We start from the raw sequence: 22,830 nt of genomic DNA, 5'->3' as shown, positions 1-22,830 counted from the left end.
GTCTGTAAATGAAAATTGGAAATACAAGTCAGGCAAATCAACAATTAGATTGTAAAGGAATAGATTCGCTGTTTATTTATGAATACGTATTTACTTGACTCTAGAGTGCCCAAGCCTGACCTAGAGACAAATCAGTAAAACATGGCCATGAACTCCGAGAGCTTCCAAACACTTTCTGTTAACAAACTATCCATTACTGGATATTTAGAGGTTTATTTCCACCACAAGGTGACTGAGCTCCATATCCACACGTCTTATTATCTATGTAAACTGCTTATGTATAATTAGTTTCATTTTGCAGTTCCAGTGTCTGCTGATATGCTTGTGATAACAGTATTGGCAGTGTTTAGAGCACTATGTCCTCTGTGACAGCAGGTGTTGGAAATTTAATCAATATTTCTGTTGGAATGAATTTTATTGATGAGTATTGCTGTGGTGACTGAACCAGCCCCTAGTAAGGAAATAGCTTCAGTGATTGCATTTTGTAAAATCCTTCTTACACAAAACAAGGCACAGTTGTCACCCTTGACCATGGCAGTATCTGTTTCTTATGGATGTTTGCCCCAAGCTTTGCCTTATCTATTCCAGTGACATGAAATTTAAGGACTACTGTAGTCATGAAAAATAGCCAATCTTTAACATTATGGCAGCAATAAATGATCTTTTCAGAGCTTCAGATAAGGTGTGTGTTTGTGTATTTTACTCAGTAAAATCATATCTACTCAATTAATTACAAATCTGGGTATACAAAAGTGCATAAGAATATGTAAAAGTACTCAATTCTTTAAACTAGTGGGAGTATTCAAAAAGCTAGTTACTCCTCAAAAAGTACAAGCACTCCTATAAAAACTGACATGGGACTAAAAACCCCAATTGCTTGAAAAATTATCTGGAGCTCTGGTCTTTGACTAAAATGCAGTGATCACCTGAATATAGGACAGAGTAGCGTCATAAACTGAATTAATCATTGTCAACATATGCTACATTTGCCGACCTGTTAAAAGTTTTCCACAGCTGTTTGATACATGTCATTGACTTTCCATCATTGACATGGATGGTACAAGGTTGCACCACACTGCTAGTCAATGTAGAGCATGTAGGTGTCTGGCATAGCACTTCCAGTTTGGGACTGAAAGGAGATTAGTGGTTGACTTGTCATGCCAAAGGGCAGAGTTAAATTCCCGTCACTGGTACATTCTGCCAACCCAGTCTTCAATGTCTTCCACTGCTATATATCACTACAATCTTTCTCTTGTCCAGTAACCTCTTCAGGCTGAGGGGATTAGTTCAGTAGTCTAGTGGTTAAAGTGTTGGCTCACCATGCCAAAGACTTGGGTTTGATTCCCCAAATGTTCATAGTGTGTGAGCTCATTTGGGGAGTCTGGTGCCTCCATCATTCTTCAAGCAAGGAAGCAATTGTTAGTATGTACATTATGATACCCAGACTCCCTGAATGTTCATAAAAGAAAATATAAAAATTATTCATGCTTTAGGGCAACATAGGTCCAGCAGGTATGAGATGAGTTGATTTCATTTAACATATATTATGTAGATTACTTAATGTTGAAGGATGATAGAAGCAACATTTCTCGATCACCTCAATATCCTAACTTGTCACCAGCTTTCGTAAGTTACTTCACACTGACCCCAGCAAGATCTCTGAAAACTTGAACTCACTATCCTAACTCAGCTCTTGGATGGGTTTCCTTTTATAAGTTACTTCAATTTTACCCCAGCAAGAGCTCCTAAAACTTCAACTCAGACTTGAACCATCTTATTTCATAGGTCACTTCAGGTTCTACAGATATGTCACTTTAATTCCCAGGTAGGCAGAAGAAACTCAGAAGCACTCTCGGAGAACATTTATTTTGTACATTACACAGCCAACTATGAAAGGGTATGTGTCACAAGAAACATCGAGTGATGTTGTGTGCTGTCAATCTTGACATTTACTGTGTCCACCATTTGCAATGAGAAGCCAATGAACTAGAGAGAAATAACAATAGTGTGTTATGACTCTTGGAATCCATTACCCAGCCTTTATACACACACAAGGCGGTGGGCGTTTTGCACATTTTTTCACCTTTGAGTTTATTCTTTACAAAGCAGCAGATGTGAGTGCCCCTGAGACGTGAGTGATGCTGTAAGTTGTGTTCCAATACAAGTAATTTGAACAGGAAATTCTTTGATATGCTGAGACATTAATAAACTATAAAAAATCTAGGTACCAGTCATGTTATTTTATTGTCAGTGTGATTTGTTATTGTGTTTCTGGTGTTGTGCTTACCAAATAATTTTCTTTATATGCTGATCCTTTGACAATGTTGACAACGAACAATTTAGGTTTGACATGTTTAAAGACATGTTTAAAGACATGTTTGCCCAGTGGTTAAAGAATTCACTCGTCAAGCTGAGGACTCGGTTTGATTCCACACATAGGTACAGTGTGTGAAGCCAAGTTGTGGTGTTCAACACCATGATATTGCAGGATTGTTGAAAAAAAAATGTGCAAAACTAACCTCACTCACTCACTCACTCACTCACTCAGCATGTCTTGTGTCCCCTCTTTAACATTGCTGGAATATTTACAAGAAATTTAGAAAGTAAGCCAAGAAACAAATTCAGGTTTAAACTGACTATTACTCTCTAGTATACTCAAGGGTTGTTATTCTGCAAAGCATATTAAGAGACCTTGACTCGCACATCTGGTCATCTGGAGTGTGGCATTTGTAACCTATGTATCTCTTTCAACTAAAGTTCATTTCAAGGCGTCAGTATTGGTAATCTGCCCACAGTTGCTGTAAATAATAGTGAATTGATGCATTCACACAAAACTGCTCTGAAATGTGTTTAGAAGAAAGTGTATGAAATACATGAAGAGTCCAGAGAGAGAATGAATCAGAATCAGTATTTGTTTACAGACATTTCCTGTATTACTTGCTCAATAAACTGATTTGTTAAATGTCATCAGTTTATTTGCGCTGTCTAGGTAGTCAGGTATCAGCTGTTCAAAGGAATTCTGGATGAATTTTCGTGAGCCAAGAGCTCACAGCACTGCAGTGTGTATACAAGGTAGCTGGTGGTTCATCTTGTAGGATTGTTTTAAGCTTTGCCTTCAGGTGGATAATTCTTTGTTAGACTGTGTCCTCAGCAAATTATGTTCTTGACATCCTTACGTGTGATGTTACTGGAATGTTGCTATAAATTACACTCCCTAACTTGCATTTCTACGGAGTGTGTGGTCAGCTCATTTCTGCTGTTTCACACTGTGATGTTGCTGGAATGTTGCTATAAATTAAACTCCCTAACTTGCATTTCTACGGAGTGTGTGGTCAGCTCATTTCTGCTGTTTCACACTGTGATGTTGCTGGAATGTTGCTATAAATTAAACTCCCTAACTTGCATTTCTACGGAGTGTGTGGTCAGCTCATTTCTGCTGTTTCACACTGTGATGTTGCTGGAATGTTGCTATAAATTAAACTCCCTAACTTGCATTTCTACGGAGTGTGTGGTCAGCTCATTTCTGCTGTTTCACACTGTGATCTTGCTGGAATGTTGCTAAAGGGTCATAAAACTAGACTCGTTCACTCACATGTGCATGACATCTGCATCACATGACCATGAAGAATTGAGCAATTTTGACCCATAGAGATTGATAGTCAGCATATGTGAAGGATATTTAGAACTGAAAAACTTTGAATACATTTTATAAACTTTTAAGGAAGTGTATAGTCAAGTAAGAAGGGGCAATTATTCTGGGATACAATACATTCATAAATCTTTAGGTGATGCCATTGTTATTGCCTGTACAAGAAATATATTTTACAAGAAAAAAGCTAGGTAATCTGTTATAAATTTGTTATAACCTAATGATGTGGTGTTCATACTATCATCCACTTGTTTGCCTGTGGTTAATGCAGTTTTTGCTGTATGAGTTCCTTGAAGGGCATTTTGAAGAGGTGAATATGAGTCATAATAAGATTTTGTTATATAAAATTCTGTATTGTTTAATGCAATAATTCTCTTTTATTCTTTTCACCTAAACCTAAGACAATAATAATGATTTTTTTATTTAGTTTTGGCCTAATGATGTGCTTGTCTTTTGTACAAAGATTATGTTATTAGGTTTGTTGGTTTCTGTTTAATGCCACACCTGGGAATATTGTTAGATCAAAAGTTCCTTGAAAGGCGTATAGAAGTGGTGAACATCAGTCAAAGATTTCTGGATATCCAATTCTGTATATGTAACTTCAGCTTCTTAGTTTTATTCTTTTCACCTGAAGCAGGAGTAAGAACTGACTACGAAACAATGTGTGTAACAAAAATAAACGTTCAAATCCAATAAATGTTTGGATCAGTTTTTTTCCCAAGGTTGATAATTTGACGTTTGTTAGCATTCAGTAAATGCCTTTCTGTTGAGAGGTTTTGACACTGTTTCATATTGATTATTACTTCAGCCTCTCCGCTGTTAGTTTTCCAACAAACATGTTCAACAATTATTGGCACATCAAGCTGTTTTCACCTCTCTGAATGACTACTGATAAAACGTGAAAAATCAGAATTCACACAAAATCAAAAACATGTCTGAAATACAGCTAAAATCATTTGGATACAACCAATTTCTTCTTTTAAAATTGCTTCTGCTCAAATTACTCTGTTGTGAGTAGTGGCTTTGGTGATCAGCACCAAAAACATGACCCAGCTTACGTTACCTCCCTTGGCAGGAGTGACAGCTTTAAAATGCCAATTACACCATGATGAAGCAAACAGAAGTTTAACTCTTTATCTGCCAACAGATATGTCAGTCAGCCTGACAGTACTCAATATGTGACATCCGGAATCTGCATTTAATAGCAAGCCCTGTATTGTACAGTTGAACTGAAGCATTAATTTCCATTTGGCTATGTTAATGTTATTTTATGACTTGGAGTGTGGCTTTCATGTATTGTTATTTTGACCACTAATGTTGATTGCCTGCCATTAATAATCTAATATTGGTGGCCGTACTTAATGTTCAGCGACTGGTATCTGTTTAATGTTTCACTGGATTTAATGTGAAATGAGATTTTGATAAAACCAAACATGTGGATTAAAATCCCAAATCAGAGATGTAGTGAAGGTTTTGTATAACCAGTTAATGGAAGAATAAAACTGAGTAACAAACTTAGTATGGAATTATTTTTTTGGTTTTTAGATATTTTCAGGCTAGTGTTCCTCCTTTGTATGTATCCTGAGCACCCCTTGACTGATTAACCACTGGGGGCTAGGAGGTAGCCTAGTGGTAAAGGGTCCACTTATCAAAGGCCCAGGTTCAATTCCCCACATGGGTTCAAGGCCTGAAGCCCATTTCTGGTGTCTCTTGCTGTGATATTGCTGGAATATTGCTGAAAGCACTGTAAATAGAGTACTAAACTCTGTCTCGTGTAATACCATATTCATGAAATGAGTGAATAGTTTGGTATCTAAGGAGCGAAAGCATGGGACAGGCTAGTATTTTGTAAATTACTCACCCAACATTAGCAAAATAATATCAAGCCAAGTACTTCTTTCCTAATAATTCAACGAGTGTGGTGACACTCAGCATTCAACGAGTCAAGCAAGGTCTAATACTATTGTAACAGCGGTATTAGAATTGTGATGTCATAACGGTAAAACACTTTGACATCATATGTATGGCATCACACGATGTTATTACACAATGTGTAATAACTTTAATTACAATTGTATTTGTAATTGTAATTACACAATGTGTAATAACTTTGTTAAATTTTGTTAAATTATTATACAGTGATATCTTCAACGTGTGAGTAGTAAAACATCTCTCATTATCTAACCAGTAAGACCTGTTGGGTAAAAACACAGAATTTCTTTTAGTATATCCATTTGTAGTACCATTCTAAAAGGACATGTAATGTACCAGCTGATTATGATTATTTGTGTGAGGACACAAGACTATTTCACTTAGAGTTTTTATATTCTGAAATTCTGAATTACATGTTAATTTTGAAAATTTTCAAATGTTTAAAAGTTTATACACAGACCTTCAGTATGGCTGACAAACAGTAATCTTGAACATTCAGGGTAATATAGTTTAGGATTTTTTCATGTGATAGAAATGTAAAAGAGATAAGTTAATTTTGACCCTGAGTCACCAATTTCTGCGACTGAAATTAAATAAAACATATAAATTTCATTTGTAGAATATGGCAGCAACAACATGAAAGGAAAAAATAGCGTATTAACATGTAATAGTAACCTCTGTTCGTGAGAGAATTAGGGCATGGACGTGCGGTGGGCACGCGGGCTAAAGTGTCAGGCTAGTGATCCAGTGAGGTTGAAGTGTCCACCTGTGACGGGTGTAAAAACCTTGGAGTCAACTATATGTACAGACTCTCTACATGTTGTCACAACCACTAGTGTACAGTACACAACCCTGTGCACTTAAAAGAACCCACAAATCCGTTGGTATATAACCAGGTGGTGGCCAAATGAATATGTACAAACCCCTAGATGCGAGTACAGTAACATTCAGTAAACTTGGACAAAGTACTGTGACTACGTGTCCCAGTCCACCCAGCTGTGAATGAGTACCTTGATAGGACGAGACAGCTACAAATAACTTCGTGTGCCTAGAGGCAGCGAGAGTTTTATACTCCCCAGGAAGTTTAGATTGATAATATGATGGGCAGTTGATATTCACATCCAGGGATCCAGGGAAATATGTGTCAGCGCCTTGAGCAAGCACTAGTTGCCTAGAGATGTACTCTATATAAATATTCTAAATATATAATGTGATCCAGTTTGTTTCATCACCCAGGTAACAGGATAAATTTGTATACTTTATCTATGGTATGATTTAGTTCCACAGTGCAGAATAAATAAAAGATGCTATAAAATCACAATGATTATTTAAATGAAGGAAAATATTATTATTCTCCGTGAGCAGATTTTGTTATTGGCAAATCATGTAAGCTTTTTGCTTGAGTGCAGTGAGGGTTCACAATTGGCAGGAATCGTGATCATAAGCACTGAAAACCTTGTGAAGTAACGTTCTGACAGCAGGTGGCGTTGAGATCTTTGTCTAATCTGCCGATAATACGAAAAGCTTTCAATGTCCATGCAGTGATTGGATGTGTGTCATAGAAAGGGAGTTGTTTGATGTTCAAATAAGGCTATTGGGAAAGCTGAGGGAGAGCTAAGATAAAGAGATAGTAAGTTTAGCAGTAAGACACATTTTTAACAGTTTGATCATTTGGGCATGGAGGTTATGTAAGATGTCCTTGGTTGATTATTTCATAACCTTTTCAAAAATGTATTGATCTGTTAACGGGGCCTAGTTGTTGTGTCAAGTTTGGTTGAGGATGTATATGCATGAAGGGATGTTGAGGGTTTTAAGAATGCATCTATGTCCACTAAAGCATATTAAGGGTTTTAAGAATGTAGGTATATGCACAAAGGATGTTGAAGGTTTTAAGAATGCATCTATGTCCACCAAAGGTTGTTGAGGGTTTTAAGAATGCATCTGTGTGTACTTAAGGATGTTGGGGACATTAAGAATGCATCTGTGTACTAAAGGATGTTCAAAGTTTTAAGAAACATGCATCCATTATTTTTTCCACAAATCTGACAACTTGAAATGTTTTTGAAAGTTAAAGTTTCTGCAATAATTAGATTCAGTTTGTAAAATAATGATGGCAATACCAGCTGTATGTTTTAATTGCTGTTGGTTTATGACAGTCTGTCATAGGAATATGTCAAACTACACTGTAGCCAATTAGTACAAAATGTTTGCTAATTGTGTGTGAGACTTATTATCCTTAGCATCTGTGCTGAAACTTCTAAATCAGTGAATCTGGAACTAAGTTGGCGTGTATGTCTTTTCAAATAATTAACACCAGGTATATTCAAAGGATTTGGATCTAAATCAATGTTGACTTCAAATTGAGAATTGAATGCAGTTTAGAGCATAAGTTGAACATCCTGGAAATGATAGTGTTGTAGATTGTGCTTTTCTTAAGTAGAATCAGCTCCATGACGTCATGACTGGAATTCAACAAAGACATTTAACACACATTGCAAAATTATATCTAGTTTTCTTACATGCAGTCAAACTAAGTATCTTGTTGATCATATTCTTCTTTCGTGATCATAAGTAGTTAGAATGCTAAATTTGATCATGAATAGTTGTATGATGTAGTGTTTACAGTTCACAAAGTTGGGAAGGGCCAACTTTATGGATTAGACAACTTCTGTATTCAGGTGATAAGTTTCTACACTGGTTCTTTCAGCAACTAACAATGATACAAGAATTTGTATTGAAATGTTGCATCACCTGAACAAAGAAGATCCATAAAGGCTGTCCTTATCTGACGCCCCAAATTTTAATTAACACCAGTCCAAGGAGGTTCACAAATTATATTAGTGAAATTCTCCAGCGGATTGACAAACACTTAATCCAGTGTGAATCTTTCTTGTCTACAGATTTATCCTTTTCGTGAATAGCTGCAAAGCTGCTGATGCAGCATAAAGTAGTTATTATTCATCCTGTGCTTATATCATTGACATCAGTATTTCAAATGACTGCAATATGAAACCTGTAAATGTGTACAGAATATTCTAACCCCTGCTGTATTAATTTTACCCTTGAATGGTCCATAAACAAAACTGACCAATGTGCCAAATGCTGGCTGTCAACTCTTGACCAAGAATTGAAAGCAATGTCTGTATTTGATCCAGACACTGATAAGGTGCAAAGCATAACAAAGGTTTATTGGTTACATAGGTAGTGATGTTTGATGATGATGATGTTGGTGTTGTATGATGACGATGACGATGACGATGATGACAACAAATATACACAAGAATAGTTGTGTTTTATTTTTTTCTTTGGACTGTGGATATGCGATTCCTATTCATAATGTAATGCAGTCCAATATATGTAATGCAGACCTGTAAGTTTCGCTGTAACATATATATTATTGTATAAAGTATTGTTATATATTTTGTCAATTCAGACAGTGACATCTAAGAACCATATTTTGCCTGAAATCTGTGTAATAGGACAGCTGTATATATATATATTGCCTATAAAAGAAGACAGTACAATGTAATATGGATAGGATTTATCATATAAACAGCTAATATGAGGATTAACCGCTGGCTGTGATAACCAGTAAGTGAATAAATACAGATAACCATCAGCGCCATACACAGATATTTGTAACAAGAAAGGGCAGCAGGGTGCCTCACCTTAATGAAAATGTAGATATATTGGAACACAGTTGTCTAGGACTAATGTCTGTAACGTTATTCGTATAATCCATAAAGAGTTCGTATGCAATAAAACAGATTAATTCTATTGTGAATTGGATGATCCCCTGTAAGTGAAAGCCCCACATACAAAATTCATGTGTGATCTTAACTCTTTCAAAACCACCTACCATGAGTCCCCAGACACCAAAGGTTTGTGTTCCAGCTTATAAGGTCATAGATAGCCATGTCAGAAGGAAATGTGATTTCAGGAACCTACCCCTCATATGATAAATTTATCACACTGGTGGTATATCTTTTTGCAGTGTCTGCTTTTGCAAAACACATATTTCTTTTCAGTTCACCATATTTTATCAGCAGATTAAAACTATTGATTATTTTCTGCAATGTTACTCAAAACTACATCTGACATACATGTGTTGGCATCTTAGCAAGTGTTACTAGTTACCAGTCTTTTCAATACTGACACTGGTGTGTATACAAAAGAATGGTTGTCTCTGTGATGCCAATGCTACTGTCATTTAAATGTCAACAATGGTGTCTGTACCGGAGCAACAATGGTTGTCTGTCTGATGCCAGTGCCATTGTCTTTTTAATGTCAACAATGTTGTTGATTAACAGCAACAATGGTGTTTGTCCGTTATCAGGATTAGCATCTTTATCAAGGAAACAAAGTAGAACATAACAATGGTGTGTGTTCTATGGCAGTGATGGCTTCCCTACCAGGTCAGCATTCACTGGTATCAGTACATCATCAACAGTTGTGTCCGTACAAGATTAACAATGGTGTCTGTATTATGTCAACAATGGCATCTGTATTATATGAACAATGGTGTCTGTATTATGTCAACAATGGTGTGTATATTATGTCAACAAGGTGTCTGTATTATGTCAACAATGGTGTCTATATTAGGTCAACAATGGTGTCTGTATTAGGTCAACAATGGCATCTGCATTATGTGAACAATGGTGTCTGTATTGTGTCAACAATGGTTTGATTATTATATCAACAATGGTGTCTGTATTATGTCAACAATGGTGTCTATATTATGTCAACAATGGTGTGTATATTATGTCAACAAAGGTGTCTGTATTGTGTCAACAATGGTGTCTATATTAGGTCAACAATGGTGTCTGTATTAGATCAACAATGGCATCTACATTATGTGAACAATGGTGTCACCATTGTGTGAACAATGGTGTCTATATTAGGTCAACAATGGTGTCTGTATTAGATCAACAATGGTGTTTGTATTGTGTCAACAATGGTGTCTGTATTATGTCTACAGTGCCATCTACATTATGTCAACAATGTCATCTGCGTTTTGTGAACAGTGATGTCTGCATTATGTCAACAATGTCATCTGGGTTATGTCAACAATGGTGTCTGTATTATGTCACTAGTGGTATCTGTATTATGACAACAATGGTGTCCATATTGCATCTTCAGTGCTGTTGCTTTAATCAGCAAGACTTTCTGCAGTATGCCTGCACTACTGTCATGTTATGTCATAGTGCTTAAGAACATGTGAAATCATTATTACACACATGCTTCATATTGATTTTTATCAAGTTCCTCACCCAAGCCATGTGTTTAATTCAAGACCTGGTTCATGTAAACAGTTGCTTCCAGATTTAACCAAATGTTTGACTATGAGCAGCACCATTTACTTTAAATATGAATTTCATTTATAATGATAATTACAAATAGATGTTGATTTTTTATGACGACTGTAAATCACACTTGGGTAGAATTATTCCAAGAAATACTTAAAGACATACTTCCCCATCACATTCTCCAGACAATGAATCATTAACATTGAGAAGATTCCTTTAACTAAACACAGCTTAGTTGCCTGACAACCAAAATACCTGACCCTAGGGGCACAATCCGCGATATCAACCTCCATCGTCCCGATCAATAACGGATGACCTTGACCCAATGTTGCCAGCACACAGACCCCAGTTCAGATCATAGCGTGTCAATCACATTGTGCATCTCATCATTCCATGGATTGATAAACATGTAATTACTTCTGATTCCATTCAGCTGTTCAAATGTTATGACAGGAATAATGGAATATTAGGCGTATGCAAGTATTTCAAGTTATTTCAGGGTGCAATATTCTTGTAATGGTATGGTTTAAACATCTGATTGGTAGAATGTCCTGGTATTAAAGTGCCAGCCGCGTGATTAAATTCACAATATCACATTAAACGTCATTCCCAGTGCCAAAGGGAAATAAATAAATATATTTTGATGAAAATAGAATATCCTGAAATGTTTTGTATTTTGTGCACATACAAATAGTTTATTCATTCCAATTTCAAATAAAATATTGTTTATATATATCAGTATTTCAAAAAGTATTCTCTAAATGGCACACCTTAACATCAATAGAATGCCCTGTGACACCATTGTTGAAAGATGAACAAAATACACTTCTAACCCTGGCTTCCTGAACTGCTCAAGTACTGCTATTCAGCCCTAACTTTGCAGCAAATGAGAGCAAAAATTCCCATATGAGTATGAAAAAAATGCTCAATTCATGATAAGATAGTTGTAACTAATGTGATGGCTAAGTTAAGGTAACATAGTTTACTGATAACAGGAATAATAACAGGACCAATGATGATGAAGCAGCCTCATTTAACATCATTACAAAGAAAGTGATGTTACAGTATAATGAATACACTCATACAAATAAGGATGTTCAATTCCTTTTTCCAACAAAATAATGGTATAGCAATTTGTCTGGCAAAGGCACTTAGTATTGAATGTTTGATAAATCCTGTATATCTGAATGGTGGAGTTATTGTTCGACTAATTCCCCTGGCACAGATCAGACAGAGATTCCAGAGCAGGAACAGAAGGAGAGGTAGACAAAGGGTGAGGAGATTGCTCTGCCCATGGATGAGGGTCTTATTGATTTGCTCCAAGCTTTCAGACGATCATATTTATGGGCACAGCTTTAGTGTATTAATTTTGAGATATCGGGACTTCCATGTGACTTGCTGTTGTTTGTCTTAAATTCCTGTTCTACTTTGGAAAATAGGTTTGTTTGGTATGATGCCTACAATATCAAAACATGTGATGTTGCTGTATCTTTTTCTGAACTTGGTTATCAAAATGGTAATTTGATTACTTATGTAGTAGGTATGTATTGGGATTCAGAACAGAAAAGGTCACAGTACTCCATGCCTGTTTCCATGGGAATACGGGGTACAATAGGTCACCAGTACCACATATCAGTCTCTATAGGGACTCAGGACAGAATAGGTCACCTCATGTCACGTCATTGGAATTCAGGACAGAATAGGTCTCCAGTACCTCATGTTAGTCTCTATGGGGACTGGGGACAGAGCAGATCTCCAGTACCTCATGTTAGTCTCTACAGGGATTGGGGACAGAAAAGGTCTAAAGTACCTCATGTCAGTCTCCATTGGACTTCAGGGCACAACACGTCTCCAGTACCTCATGTTAGTCTCTATGGGAACTAAGGACAGAATAGGTCCCCAGTACCTCATGTCAGTCCCTATGGGGACTAAGGACAGAGTAGGTCCCCAGTACCTCATGTCAGTCTCCATTGGACTTCGGGGCACAACAGGTCTCCAGTACCTCATGTTAGTCTCTATGGGTACTAAGGACAGAATAGGTCCCCAGTACCTCATGTCAGTCCATATTGGACTTCAGGGCACAACAGGTCTCCAGTACCTCATGTTAGTCTCTATGGGGACTAAGGACAGAATAGGTCCCCAGTACCTCATGTCAGTCTCCATTGGACTTCAGGGCACAACACATCTCCAGTACCTCATGTTAGTCTCTATGGGGACTAAGGACAGAGTAGGTCCCCAGTACCTCATGTCAGTCCCTATGGGGACTAAGGACAGAGTAGGTCCCCAGTACCTCATGTCAGTCTCCATTGGACTTCAGGGCACAACAGGTCTCCAATACCTCATTTAGTCTCTATGGGGATTGGGGACAGAACAGATCACCAGTACATCAGGTCAGTCTCAGTGGGGATTTTGCGGTGTTGAACTATGACCTTCTGTTCTCTAGATGAAATGAAATGGATCAGTCAGCTCAACTAAAGGAAGATCAAAATGAGTGAATGGGTGAATTTAGTTTTACGCCACTTTTTTACGATAGTCAAACAATATCATGGTTGGGGACACCAGAGTTGGGCTTCTCACATTGTACCCACGTGGGGTATCAAACTCAGGTTTTCAGGATGACAGACAAACATTTTAAGCACTCGGCTACCCCACTGCCCATGGAGGATATCAAGTTACCAAGAATCAGTTGTTCTCTGAATATAGCTGGAATAATCCTGAGTATGGTGCTTGACAACCAATTTAAGTATCAAATACAATCCTACAGTAATGGAGTGCCATTAAACTCCACAGTAAACCTAACTTGTTAGTTATTGCAATTATAGTTGTAAAATGGGCTGTTATTATTGCACTGCAATAAATCAGGAGAACAAATCCATGTTTTGTTTTGTTGCAAGCTGGAAAGCTAATTGTCTACAACAGAAGATACTTTGTGGAAGTTATTCCTCTTCCATGCAGAACCTAGATACTTAACTACCCCTAACTCTGATTAATAAACTCACAAAATATCATTAAGAACAATTCAAGTATGAAAATGTTTGACCAAACTATGGCAACATGGTATGGCACAAGATGGCCACCATTTGGGTTGAAGGTGAAATACTTCATGCAAGAAGTGCAACACAAAATGTATGAAGCATTCATAAAATATCTTTAGCTGTGGCAGTAACTCTTCAGACTTGGTTCCACACTGGATGAAGTCAATTGTTGGATATTGTAACATGACTGTCTGAAGCATTCTGAGTATGAAGCATTCATAAAATATCTTTAGCCATGCCATTAACTCTTCAGACTTGCTGCCAAGTCTGTTATCATTGATTGGATAGTGTAACATCATTGCATGAAACAATCTGATTACTTGAAAAACTTTTGTCATATGGGATAGTAATTAAGCATGATTCTATAGAATTAGCAGATACTCCCTCATTTACACATTGTAAATGTCATATCTTTGATTTTCAAGGTTTCTACAGGATGTGTTACAATACAGACAATGATGTATTTGAAATATCTGAAGAAAAAAAACAGTGTTATGTTTACCATTTGTTTGCATAATACACTAAATATTCCGGTTACCCAGATGGCTGATAGTCCGTATTTGAAATGCGTAACAAACTTCATGCAACACTTGTCCGTGGACCTGCCTCTAACATAGTGTGTTGTTGTGTGTGTGATTAGACTCATAGTTTTATATGTTGCAGGAGTAATTGCACTGTGTAAGTTAACTGATGTCTGTCACATCGTCGACATTAAGACAAGAATTTTCACAATGTCACATGAAAATGGATATTATACTAATGCCATTATTGTGAGTAATATGCATTCTTATCTTACCTGTCACATAATTGTTGTGTTTTGACTGTCCGACTGGCTTACAAGCAAGTAACATTTTCTTTGTTACCCACTGGAATATGATGAACTGTGGGAATTTATTTGATACTTTGTGTTAGTAGTGATTTGGCTGTTGTCAAACTCTGGTATTCCTTATTATGATCCAATACCTGTGCTTCAAACACTTCAGAATTTGGGGCAACAATTTTGTTTAGTCATGTCTCATCATTAGTATTTAAAGTCAGTCAAAATGTTTTTGGGACCTTTCGTTTGCATGTCTGTCAGCATTATTCTGAATTATTTCTCACTGTAATAAATGGCTCAGTTTGTCATGTGGTTGATATTGCTATCCCATCCAACAATGAAGTATTGTGATATGTCATTTTCACTGGGTAGTGTAGAGAATCAAAATAGATAATGAAGGGCAAGTGTAGGTTTACAGAAATGCTGGCCCAGAAAATATTGAAGATGAATATGTCAGTGATAGGCACATGAATGCTTGGAGAAAACTTAAAGAAGGTTTGAGCTAAAGGAACAACAGTGACTGTAGGGATCCGTTTTATATGATGGAAAACATGTGATGATAGCATGTGAGACTGATAGTGATAAAAGAGACAGGGTTTCTTCCTTATGTCCTAAACAATGACAGCTGCTTCGATCATAATGAGTAATTGTTTTGACAAATGCCACATACTGCTGTGATGCATCTTGTTGATAGCAAAGGAAACAGTCCTGTAAGAGTTTTCTCCCTTTGTTGCCTCCTGGTTATATTGATTTCTAGACAAGGGATTTTACAGTGTGTCAAACAATTTGCAGCCATTCTGCAAGACAGCAATGATTGCTTAACAGGTCCTTGATAAAAGGAAGCTTTGGAAATATTTTATACTTTTTGCTAAGAAATGCTAAGGTATACGAATATGTAGTGAGTTAATACTCTGAATCATCTTCAGTCATCCAGTGTTGATATCTTCATTCATGTGAGAAGCAAGAAATAGATATAAGTGATGAGGCTTGCTGACTTGGTTGATGCATGTCATGGTTTCCTAAAAGCGTAGATCGATGCTCATGATATCAGTTGGTTATTTACAGACTGCCATTGTTTAACTGGAATGTTGCTAAGTGTTGCATTAAACAATAAACAAACAAAAGCAAAGTCATCATTCTCTCCTAGATATCTTGGAAACGCTATGATAGCACTTTTTTATGGGTAATGAGTGAGTTCCGAGCCTCATATGGTAGCAGTTGTGTTATAGTGAAATATTTTGTTGTGGACATCATAATTGTGATGTCTTAGAGGTATATGTGCAAAAACGTAATTCAGTTGAAAAAATCATAGCAGGAGAATGACCTTTGGAAAATGCATTTGTTTGAGGAACATGCCTGGAGACAAAGTAGAGAAATGTTTGGACCGCTGGGTCAGTGAGACATTTCCACAAAAAGTTTAATGTATTCCGTGTATGATAATTTTAATTTTGAAATTTAAGAACCTAAAGAAAGTGTCCATCTGTTCAAAGTTGCACTAATGGCAACTTTCAGACAGTTTCTCGCATTGGGGTGGTGATGGGGAAGCCGCTTGACTGAAGCACTCCAATGTCACAGAGCCAAAATTGGTACTATTTTCAAAACTGATCTTAGTGTCCCCTGCAAACATGTTGTTGGTATCTTGCTAAAAGCAGTGTGGAACCATTGCCTACACAAGAAATGGACTTCGCATGTGGGAAACCAAATGTTTATCTTTGGCATGATGAACATACCTTATTGACACAACTATTGAACTGTGTGAAAGATTTCCCATCTGGTTCATGTGGCCCAGCAACAGCCGATAATACATTAGCACTCAACACCTTCATCAGCTTGAGCTAATGGGGCTTTAGGGAAACTTCCTTGTCACCATTTGATGGAGTTTAGCTTGAAAGTGTTGGCCAGGATTTATGGCTGTAGAGGCGCCAATATTCTGTTGCACCCGGAAAAACAAAATGTCTCTTTTCTTAAATTTTTATTTTTAAATTTTTAATTAATAAATATATCAGATTGAACTTGGAAATAACAGATTTCATTCGCACTTTAATTGCACAGAAAGTTATGCTTTTTGAACTTGACAATTCAAGTTGAATCCACCGCACTGGATTTATATACTTCAGTGTTCCTGCAATATGATGGTAAGGGAAACCAGACATGGGCTTTACACGTTCTACTCATGTGGGAATCGAACCTGGGTCTTTGAGCCAATGCTTTAACCACAAGGCTCCCTCACCACCGTATATAGTTCATGAGAAAACACACTGCAGAATGTGATACCATTTCAAGTGGTATTAGATGATTCACTGCTTGTTACAAATTTCTTCAGTTTAGGTACATGACATATTTTGTTGAGACATCAGTTGGTTAGATGGTGCCTAGAAGGCACAATCACATACTTGATGTAAGTCCTGGGCCCACTTGCACAAAGTGATCTTAACACTACAATGACTGTAACTCCCATTCTCCAATATAGGCTTAAGATAGCTGTAGCACTAAGATCGCTTTGTGTATGTGGGCCCTGATGGAAACATCACAGAAGCTGTAAGTGAATAAATGATGCTATACAAGATGTAGTTATACTTCATGCATCTTAATGCTACAGGCCAAAGTAGGTAGATGTTGCCAGGACAATTCCCTCTAAAGGAGACCACCTGAGAGTGTACTACAGGGAGAATAAGAAGGCAAGAACAGCCCAGTAAAACCCAGTCCATCCATGAGCCACCATTAGGGTGAACAAATGATGTTATACAAGGTATCATTATGCATCATACTTTGATGTATTCATGCTTCGTGATGCTGCAGACCAAAGTAGATAGGTCTGCCCACGAAAACTCCCACCTGAACAACAGGTATCGCATGTTGGCAGTCACACCAGGCTGTGGTGTGTTGCACCTGAAGTGAGTGCTGGTGGTGTTCCACCAGCCATTTGTCACCCCTCTGCACGAAGTGAGTAAATAGAACAATGTTACAGGATGGTTTCTTAAACAACTTTTCCTGTGATCAATAAAAACGTCAGATTTCTGATTCTGTTGGATACAGAGTTTATGGGACCCTGTGTCTCATTTATGTTTTGTGCACTTATCCCTATTTTGAGTCATTTCTAACATTTATCTTTCTCATTTGAATCCAAATGGACTGTAGCTTTACAGTAAAACCCTGAATGAGCCTGTCATGAACAGTCCAAATGAGGATATACTGGTTTTGAAATTCTTTATCTTAGCATGCCAGTGTTGTCAGCAAGGCAAACTGTTCTGATTGTACGACAAAAGACAAGGTTTGATACAGAAACATTGGATGATGGTCTGCAGTAGGGCTAGGGAGAAGGAAACTGTCTTCTTGAGATAGTTTATTCTTTCCTAGAGATCAAGAATGTATCACTATTAAATTGTAATCCCTGTTTGAAATGGACACACTTAAACAGCTTTATTTAAAATTATCCATGCATTATCATACATGGAGATACAGAAATTGTATTGAGTGAGTTAGTATGATTTTACGCTGCTTTTAGCAATATTCCAGCAACATCACTTGAACGCCAGAAATGTGCTTCACCCATGTGGGGAATCGAACCTGGGTCTTCAGCATGGTGAATAAATGCTTTAACCACGAGGCTACCCCACCGCCCCCTCAGAAATTGTAAAGACTATTACCAAGCATAAAGGCAAACTTTCCATCTATCTAAACATGAAATGACATGGATGGATCATCAGTTCTTGTTACACACATAAATTAAAAGAGCACCGCTGAACATAAAATGGTCATGAAATAATCAATATTCACACGAAATAACTTGAAAATGCTTGACATGACAAAGCAAAGCTGATTGATTGTGTGACTGTGATATGACTCATGAAAGATTGACAGTAGCACCAGCAACAGTTGAGGTGCCAACTCATCAAGAAACACAGCAGACCCTGGTAGATGAGTGAGTGAGTGACTTGGGTTTTATGCTACTTTTACCAATATTTCAGCAATATCGTGTAGGGGTGACACCAGAAATGTGCTTCACATACTGTTCCATGCAGAGAATTGAACTGGGGTCTTTGGTGTAACAAGCACTTTAACCAAATCAGAATGAATTTTGCACAGGATTTTAATTGAAAGTGGAAATCATTGCTGTAATGCTTGTTGAAAAAAGTTTTTCGGTTTTATGTTCACTGAGTCAATACTGACAAGTACAGTTGTTATACATTCTAGACAGAACACAGACAGGAAATCAGACATAGAGGGTTGTACTAATCCTAATTCTTGTCCAGGAAATGTTTTTATGGATGTGTTCAAGACATAAGAGATGTAAGCCTGGTAGAAAATCTGACATACAATTTGTAATAATGCTAATGCTTTTTTCAGAGAAAAAAGTTTCTAAATCCATTTTGTGTGCATGAGACACAGTTTGATACACATTCTGGCAACTGCCAGACCAGTCTCAATGAATGATTTTCTCATACGGCAAACCGATGGAAACAAAAGTTTTGCTCAGCAGTGATTGCAAATCCACTTTCACATATTCATCTGCCAATTACAAAAATGGGGATATGTCTTCTGTAAAAATAAAAGTTGTTTTTAAAGGGTTTGGTTTGGCTTTTTTCTATTTATTGGTTCTTTTTTTTGGAACAAACATTTCGAGGCACCTGCAGCTGTGTATGCATGTTACCTGATTCACCTGGAACGTAGAATTTGATTGGATGGTGATGTAGCCTTGTGGTTAAAACATTTGCTAATCACCCTTAAGACCCAGGTTCGAGTCCTCACATGGGTATTATGTGTGAAGCTCATTCCTGGTGCCCCTGTGATATTGCTGACATATTGCTAAAGCCCAACTCACTCAATCTCACTGCCATATTCAAGGTTAACTGTTAGATTGATAATGGATTTTTACAGCTGAGAGATGTTTTCATGTGACAGACATACAGCAGCCATGTTGGTTGACAAGCAAAAGTGACCTCATTAATGATGATGTCATCAAAACTGGTGCACTGTGCTCTTAGCAGTGAGACTACTTGCAGTACTCTGCTGATGCTGCAATCACCACAAGCTTGATAAGGCAGTGTGGGCAATGAGCATTTATGATAAAAGAAGACTCCATGTGAAAGCTGGTTCAGCCTGTTTTATTCATTGACTTTTGGTGCATTTCATTTAACTTTTATCCTCCAACTGCAGGGCTGAAGATTCATGTCAGAAGACCTTGGCCTAATGTAGATTTATGGCAGTAGTATGAGACCTTTATTCTGAGCTTAGCAATGCATTGAAAAGTATGTACATGGCCCTCTCATTTAGCTCAGATTACCTCGGAGGAGATTTGAGTGTGAGGAAAGATGGCTCTTAACCATTGGTTTTTCCACAGAACCTTTTAACTATTTCAAGATTCTCATCATGGAGAGATTTTGTCAGGTATCTTTTTTTAACACTGTACATCATTTACTGAGTGGATTGGTCGAATGAGCTCCTCATCTCAGTGCGATTTTACAAAATGGGTTTTCTTTCTTCTGTAAAGGTTAAAATTTTGTGAGAGATGATGTATAGAGATTGAGGTGGTTCAGTTTGTTGAAATACCCAAACTCATGCAATATTCATCCATGCAGATAATATTTTATGAGCTTGTATTATATTTGCCATTGTCTCATAGCAATTTCATGTTGATGTTGTTGCTGTTTCAACCTTATAGTGATGAGACTGATGTTAAAGTGATGTTTAAGATGTTACGAGGGACATCAAATGCACACTAAGGAGATAACCATTAATAGTTTTCAGATCTGTGGATGCTTCACGATACAATGCCAGAAATTTGCACTTTGTATAGAGGTTTAAAATTACAATATTTTGGGTCATTTTAGATTCAATAACACCTACAAATCTAACACGGGGCTTCAGATTACTCTTAGGGGTTGGGGTGTACATACACTTCATGTGCATGAAGAATTTTAAATCAGTTCTGATATTTTTTTGTGTGAGGGAGCTTGCGATGTGTTTTGGGTTTTTTTATTTATAATTTTATTTTATTTTACACTTTTCAGCTATTAAACTTTGTATATGTTAGGCATACTGAAAAATTTATGTCTGTACATGGTACTTCATTGAGTTTTAGGCATACATTATGCCTGTATGACAGAGGTTTAGTACATTTTATCAAAAGTATTTCTTACAGTATCAGATTGGTCATTAAATAATAAGATGGAAAGATTTTCCATTGCAGAAACTAGAAAATTCATTTTTAGTGAGTGAGTGGTTTTATGTTGCTTTCAGTAATATTTCAGCAGGAGCATCATATCAAGGAGCACCAGAAAGAGCAAGCACTTTAACCTCTTGGCCACCCCACCACTGTCATTTTCAGAAAACCAGATATAAATGCATGATGTCACTCTGGCCCAAGAGTGTTGTTTTTACCATATGAATCACAACATATAGCACAACATGAAACATGATCCATGACTGTCAGTACCGACAATTATGATTTGATGATACAAACTTTAAGGAGGCTGAAAATCTCTCTGTCGTAGAGGCCTAATTGGATTCCATGCTGCGGCTTCAGACAAGTACGTGACTTCATTACCTCAGACTCGTTAGGTCATAGTTACTGACAGGTAATATCAAACATGGTAAAACATGCAATAAGCTCACGTAAGTTTGTCATTTGGTCGAAGTTGTGTTGACTTAACTCACTTATTACGATGGGCACATAATGGCTGTATGTATTATGGATCCTTCAGAGTATATGTATCAATGCAGTGTGATGGGACCAACGTTATAACTTTGACCAGACTGTTTTATTTCATTCCTCATACGTCCCATGAAAAGAGATTGAGCAATATACGTAAGTGACCCCACTGGGCAGACTCCATCATGTATAGGTCATCATCTGTCAATTTTGCCAGTCTTGAAGAACAATCCAGAAGACATAAGTCTGAAAGTGATGTCCTCCCACTTGTCAACACCTCTCAGGCACAGGGGAGTTAAAATGGCCCTATAGCTTTTGACTGGTGAAGACTTGTCAAGGCTAGTGGAATGTAACTTTAATAGTCACTGTAGGTTTGATGATTAGTTTGGTCTGATAGAGAACTATGGCCGGTAAAGGACAGTATTTACCTTATTGAATGAGAGTTCAGCCTAACAGAACTGTACATACCTCATTAAAATGAGGGTTCAGTCTGATGGAACTGTATATACCTCATTGCATGAGGGTTCAGTCTAACAGAACTGAATAGATCTCACTGAATGAGAGTTCAGTCTGACAGAAGACAGTGTATGCCTCACTGAATGAGAGTTCAGTCTGACAGAGAACACTGTTTGCCTCACTGAATGAGAGTTCAGTCTGACAGAGGACAGTGTATGCCTCACTGAATGAGAGTTCAGTCTGACAGAGAACAGTGTTTGCTTCACTGAATGAGAGTTCAGTCTGACAGAGAACAGTGTATGCTTCACTGAATGAGAGTTCAGTCTGACAGAGAACAGTGTATGCTTCACTGAATGAGAGTTCAGTCTGACAGAGAACAGTGTTTGCCTCACTGAATGAGAGTTCAGTCTGACAGAGAACAGTGTATGCCTCACTGAATGAGAGTTCAGTCTGACAGAGAACAGTGTATGCCTCACTGAATGAGAGTTCAGTCTGACAGAGAACAGTGTATGCCTCACTGAATGAGAGTTCAGTCTGACAGAGAACAGTGTTTGCCTCACTGAATGAGAGTTCAATCTGACAGAGAACAGTCTATGCCTCACTGAATGAGAACTGAGTCTGCCTGAGGACAGTATATACTTCACCGATTGAGAGTTGAAATCTACTCGAGGACTGTGTAAGCCTAACCTCACAAAGCATAAAGTGGAAGGCCTTCTTTTGATTCTTCAGCTTCTGAACAGGTTTTGTCAACAATACCAAGAAGTCCATTATGATTCTCAACACACTGCAGTGAGTGAGTACTTGTCACAAGAAATTCATTTAAACAGCTTACAGTAAACGAGTAATTGAATGAGGGGGTGTTTCACATTCTAAAGGGCAACTGGATGTTTTTCTCAGGTATTAATCATTTTTGTGTTCAGGTTAATCTTATTTATCCTCGTAATGCATCACAATTTATATATGGCAAAGGTCTTAAACTGTTG

The 22,830-nt window shown here is 37.4% G+C and overlaps 1 protein-coding gene across 2 annotated transcripts in view; it reads left to right on the top strand.

Annotated features, from left to right (window-relative positions):
- LOC137257915 (cyclic nucleotide-gated channel beta-3-like) overlaps nucleotides 1–22,830 on the top strand; it is a 161,699-nt gene that overhangs the window by 22,287 nt on the left and 116,582 nt on the right. The gene's annotated exons all lie outside the window — the stretch shown is intronic.

This window comes from Haliotis asinina, chromosome 12 (assembly GCF_037392515.1).
Source record: "Haliotis asinina isolate JCU_RB_2024 chromosome 12, JCU_Hal_asi_v2, whole genome shotgun sequence".
Classification (NCBI taxonomy): Eukaryota; Metazoa; Mollusca; class Gastropoda; order Lepetellida; family Haliotidae; genus Haliotis; species Haliotis asinina.
This window is presented reverse-complemented; position numbering and strand designations above follow the sequence as displayed.